Source organism: Cannabis sativa, chromosome 6, assembly GCF_029168945.1.
Source record: "Cannabis sativa cultivar Pink pepper isolate KNU-18-1 chromosome 6, ASM2916894v1, whole genome shotgun sequence".
NCBI lineage: Eukaryota > Viridiplantae > Streptophyta > Magnoliopsida > Rosales > Cannabaceae > Cannabis > Cannabis sativa.
In genome coordinates, this window is record NC_083606.1 from 22,063,803 (window position 1) to 22,070,438 (window position 6,636).

The window sequence follows — 6,636 nt, forward strand, 5'->3', positions numbered from 1 at the left end:
ACCCCAGCCGAAAGCAAGAGAGAGAGAGAAATGGTGAGATGAATTTCTAAGTTTTCCTATTTTCTCAAAATGAATTAAAGTTGGGAAAATCCTTTTTCCTTGCTGAATAAAATTTGCTAGGTGTCAACTAACCACAAAGCCACCTATCCATAACTTAAATAAATGTCCAAATTGCCCTTTAACTCAAACTTAGGGTATTCACCAAAACTAGGGGTAAAATGGTCAAATTCCATAACCCCGCTCAATCCCGATAAAATATTTTCTCTAAAATATTTCCCACTATGAAATAAGGTTCTAAACTTACCCATGTGATCAATCTAGCCATCCATCGCATTTTCCGTTGTCGCCAAACAAAAATTACAAAAATAACATATTACCCATATAAGCTAGATAATACCCCTAGAGTTTAATAAAATCTCCGAAATTGAGAAATTATAACTCTAATATTTATTTCTAAATATTGGGGTCCACATTTAAATTTAATTCACAAATAATAATAAAATAATAAAAATTAGTGCTAATTGCCTTTTCTAATCCATATTACTAGAGCGGTCATTACAATATGCATCTATAATGAAATTAAACACATAGGCTCACACAGGCACACTTTGAATGGGTCCTATCATGTTGCTAGGTCATACGCAGATGAAAGAAGATTGTAAATATACCTGTTACAAATTATTAACTTGACCAAGGGAGCCATCAGATCATTAGATCTGGCAAAAAGTAACCATGGCTATTTGCAATCAAGTAATAATAGGTTTTGAAAACTTACACACAAGCTAAAACACATACTCCTACAACAAGGTTAGTTGGATAGTTGGATGTAGGATTTATTTAATTTTAAATTAAATAATTAATTTCGAAATTAAATAATTAATTTAAAAAAATATAATTTTCGAAAATTTAAAAAATTAAAAAAAAATCGAAATTAAATTAAAAAATTTGAATTTAAAATTAAACCTACAATTTTGAAAAATTAGGTTTCGACCAACCTAAATATCATTTCAAAAATTTGCTAACTACTTTTAAAATTTAAATGTTATTTTATAAATAAAAAATTAAATAAAAAATTAAAAAAGATAAATGAATATTTTTTTCAGATTTTAAATGTAATTTAAATAAATAAAATAACAAAATTTAAAAGTTAGCAAAATATCTTATATCTTTTTAAAATTACATGATTATAGTTATCTTATTTTAAATTTAAATAAGGTCAAATTATTTAAAAAAAATAAATTTAAAATATTTAAAATCTGACCTTAAATTTAAAAATAAGATAAGATATAATCAAATTCAAAAAATAAGATAGATTATTAAGCAAATAAGATAGATACTAACTATTTTTAAATTCAAATTACACTAATATCTTGAATTAAATTTAAAAAATATTAAATTAATTCATAATGATAATTAGAATTGAATTAGGAATAATAATAGTATAAATACAGAACTACACAAAAAATCGGAAGTTAATTCCTTGAAAAAGCATGAAAAACGAAGAAAAACGAAAAAATTGTGAGCTGTACGGACAGTTTTCGCGATCGCAGGAAAATTTCAGCACAACTCCGATTTTTTCGAATCTTCAAAAAATCATAACTAATTCAAATTAAATCGAAAATGAGTTCTGTAAAAAAGCAACTTGCTTAATTTTTTCCATACTATCCAATACAAATAATTCCAGAAACAGATATTCAATTATTTTTAACAAAAATTCACAAACACCAATCAATCATCAAATAACACTCAATACAACATGATACCATCCAAAAACAAACAAACAATCGTTTTAAAGTCCAAATTTCTTGCAAGTAAATCAATTACCATGGCTCTGAGGCCAGTTGTTAGAAATTATTTTACCAGGATCTTAGATCTACTCACAAGTATGTTTATTAACACCCTAAATATGAACTTTCTAAAACGATAAAATAAACACATATAAAGTTTAGGAAACCTTACATTGGGTGCAGCGGAATATAATGACTCCTTCCGTTCAGATATCTAGCCCTTGATTCCTTTCTGTAGCAGAGCATTATCAATATCTGAACCTGGATCTCTTTCTCTGAATCTTTGATGCTGAAACTCCTTCTTGCTGAAAGTCTTTCTTCACGATCTTCCTCACTATGGTTGAGGTATCACTTGCTGTGTGTGGGCACTACTCATACACTAAGAATTTTGAAATTTAAGGAAGAAGAAAGAGAGAGTGGGTTCGGCCAAAGATAGGGAGAGAGAGAGGCTCAGTTTTTTCTGAATTAGTAGTGTCAGAAGAAAGTGTAATTTTCCTGAAGCCTTCACTATCTATTTATAGCATTCCACTAGGGTTAGGTTTGAATTATTTGGCATTAAAATAATGAAAATATCAGAGGGAAAAACCCTACAAAAGTGGCCGGCCCTACATAGTGGATTTGGGCCTCACTTTTTGCAATTTTGTAGTTTTATCTTTTCTGCATCTGATTTTCTCAAAAACGCCAATTTTCTAATTCAACCATTTAAATGTCAATTCTAACTATTTAATAACTATAAATAATTATTAAATAATATTGTCATTTATCATATTTATTAATTGAACCATACAAAGTATCATAATTAACAAATATGCCCCTAAAACTCTTTCTTTACAATTTTGCCCTTACTTAGTGAAAAATTCACAAATAGACATAGTCTAATTTGAGAATTATAATTGATTAATCAAAACCAATTACATGAGTCTTACAAGCAATATTATCTCAACTAGTGCGGGGACCATGGGTCTATATAACCGAGCTTCCAATAAGTAGATCAAGAATTTAGCACTAAAATTCACTAACTTATTAATTCTTCGTTGAATCCACGCATAGAACTTAGAATTGCACTCTCAGTATATAGAATGCTCTATATGTTCCACCATATAGACGCATCATTAGTTATCCATTGTTATAATCCTAATGTGATCAATGATCCTCTATATGAATGATCTACACTGTAAAGGGATTAGATTACCGTTACACCCTACAATGTATTTATTCCTTAAAACACTTGACCCCGTATAAATGATATTTCAGCTTATGTGAAATGAGTACTCCACCATTTATGTTAGTTTGGTCAAGCTCGAAGGAGATCATCCTTTGCTTACTATTCGCTAGATAGAAGCTATAGATTCCATGTTTATGCTAGCGCTCCCACTCAATTGCACTACCATGTTCCCAAAATGTACGTATCACCCTGACCTAAAAGTAGGCTTAACTAACAAATCAAAGAACACGAATAGCCTTTCAAGATTGAGCCTAATCATAACAGGATTAAGATCATTTGATCTAGGATCAACTAGGCGATATTGACTTGAATAGATATTACGGTAAGTTTAATAAATCTAAGTCAAAGTTCAATATCGGTCCCTTCCGATGCATACTCCATGCATCCAACCTGAGCTTTACTTTAACCAATGCTCTGGAAAGAACATAGCACTTCTCCAAATGCAAGTAAACTCTGTTGTAGATTATCATATCAGTAAAACCCTATGTCTGATAAATCTAGGAAACTTTATTCACATAGTCATGTTCACTTTCCAATGTGTTGACGGCACAATAAACAGGATCAAGTATGTGAAAAGGGTTTCAGATGAATTAATACATTATGTACATATAATCATGAAATAAATCATGTGAACCATGCAACATTAAATGTTATTTCTGATCTATATTAATAAGTAAATCTGATTATATTGAAATGAGTTTTATTTAGGGCATAAAACCCAACAGTCTGTAGACCAAAATGTGTCCCCTTCTACACTTGATCATGAACCAGAAATCACTCTCATTCTTGCTAACAGCATCAGTCATGAACAACCTGTCCCTACTCACCAACAACAACCTGTCAACATACACAACATGATCACCCATGCCAAAGCTGGATTTCGAAAAACCAAAAGCCCTTACTGTTACCTCTAATATCAGCATTAAACCAAAATCCCTTAAGGCTGCTCTTCAAGATCCTCTATGGCTCAATGCAATGCAGACTGAAATTAAAGCTCTCACTAAAAATAACACATGGAAAATGGTTCCCTACCAACCTGGTATGACAGTTATAGACAATAAGTGGGTGCGTTGCATCAAGTATAACCAAGATGGCTCAGTTGACAGGTATAAATCACGTCATGTTGCCAAAGGGTTTCAGCAAACACAAGTTCTTGATTATTTTGAGACTTTCAGCCCAGTCATAAAGCCATGTACCATACGCATTATTTTTTCCCTTATTGTTACAAACAATTGGCCCATCCAATAAATCGACATCAATAATGCATTCTTGAATGGAGATCTTCAAGAATGCGTCTATATGGCTCAACCTGCAGGATTCAAGAGTGAGACTCATCCTCATCATGTGTGCAAACTAAATAAAGCCATCTATGGCTTAAAACAAGCTCATAGAGCCTGGTTTGACAAGCTCAAACAAGCTTTACTTTAGTGGGGTTTACACAATTCAAGAGCAGACACTTCTTTATTTTTTTCTCAAGAGACAAGGCAAACTCACTCTTCTACTCATCTATGTTGATGACATACTTCTCACAGGTGAAGACATTGACTACATTCATCACTTGATATCTCAGCTACTCCGGTCGTTTGCACTCAAAAACCTTAGACCAGTCAGGTATTTTCTGGGATTTGAAGTTACAAGAACCTCCATTGATCTGCATCTTATACTCAGGCAAAGTATACCACAGACCTACTGACTCGTACAAACATGGCTGCTGCTACTCCCACACCAACACCTATGTGCCCAAACAGCAAACTTGCTGCCACAATGGGTACCCCTATGGACAATCCCACACTCTATTATAGTGTGATTGGAGCTCGCCAATACCTAACCTTGATCAGGTCTGACATCTCCTTTGTTGTTAATAGGCTGTCTCAATTTTTAAAAGCTCCTACGGATGAGCAGCGGTCTGCCTGTAAATGGCTCCTTAGATACCTGGCTGGCACAATCGACTATGGTCTACACTTTAAAGCAGCATCTCCTCTCACTCTTGTTGCCTACACTGATGCTGATTGGGCAAGCTCAATTGATGACAGATGATCGACTTCTGATTATTGTATATACCTGGGCCACAATTTGATCATGTGGAGCTCTAGAAAGCAAACTGTAGTAGCTCGCTCAAGCACGAAATCTAAGTATTGTGTCATTGCTCTTGCCACCACTGAACTAATTTGGATTCAATCTCTGTTCACTGAGATTGGAATGCAAGTTCTCGATTGTCCTGTTCTTTGGTGTGACAACCTAGGTGCCACTTCTCTTGCATCCAATCATGTTTTTCATCAAAGAACGAAACATATTGAAGTAGATCTCCACTTCATTCGTGACAGAGTCCTTGCCCAAGAACTTTACATAAGACACATTTCTGCAACTCATCAAATAGCTGACATCCTAACTAAGCCTCTTCCTCAACATCAGTTCGACACTTTTAGAGACAAGTTAACACTAAGGGAACCTAGTGTAACTTGAGGGAGGGGGGGTGTTAGAGTTAGTTAGGAATTCAATTAGTTAGTTTTATTCTGTTTTTTATCTTTCTGTCAAGTCGATTATGTGTGGCATTGTAATACAATTCAAGTTCTCAAATTATATAATACGTATCTGTGCTCCATTCTTGGATAGAGCTTCTCTTTCAATATTCTCTGTTTCTCTCTCTTGATTCTGCTCTTACAGATATAATAAAAAAAATATTTTTTTTTAATTTGTAAAAATAATATATAAGATTCATGTGCTCAATTAAATAATATAATTCAATTAATGAGAATATAATTACTTATTACTGTTTACACTTTTCTCTACAATTGTATTCTCTTTCATAATATTTCTTATAATCAAATTATATTAAACACCTCATACCAAATGCCTAATGAAATAATATAGATAAAATTTAAAATAACAATGGTAAATATCATTTAATTTGTGAATGAGTTTCTTCTATTAAAAAAAATTAATTTTCTATCCTAAAATGAGGTTAAACTACTTCATGAATCATAATATCAAAATTTGTGATTTACATGAGATAGAAATATCTTGGGAAAGCTACACAGTAAAATTTAAATATAAAAAACAAAACACCTCTTTGTGTTTTTTCGTCCCACCATTCTACAAAAAATAATGAAAAAATAGATTAATATCAATTATATAATATAGATGATTTTTATATTACAAAAGTAAATTCTAATGCAATTTCATGATTGAAAAAACTGATATGTGAATTAGTCTCTATTAGTCTCTATTGTTGAGACTGAGATTGAGTGTGCCAAAAGTATATCTAAATTTTCCTTCCAACAATAAAATATTTTGGTGAAGTCATTTGAAAAATATGTTATCGGTGTAGAGAGAAAGCTAATCGAAATAACAAAACAGTTTTATAAAACGAAAAGAAATTTAATCATAATGACCTTACATACTAAACTAGTAAACTTACCATACTCAAACTACATATCTGGCCTTACTTAAAGAGGGAAAAAGACAGATATGCGCCTGTATGGATATAAATGATCATTAAAATAAAAATTCATAATTGAATTATTAAGGAAAATACTAAACTGGCTCATGAACTAAACACTTTTTTTTAAGGATGTACTACACACTTTTTGTGTGGTATGCATTTCACAAATTCAAATCCCCCTT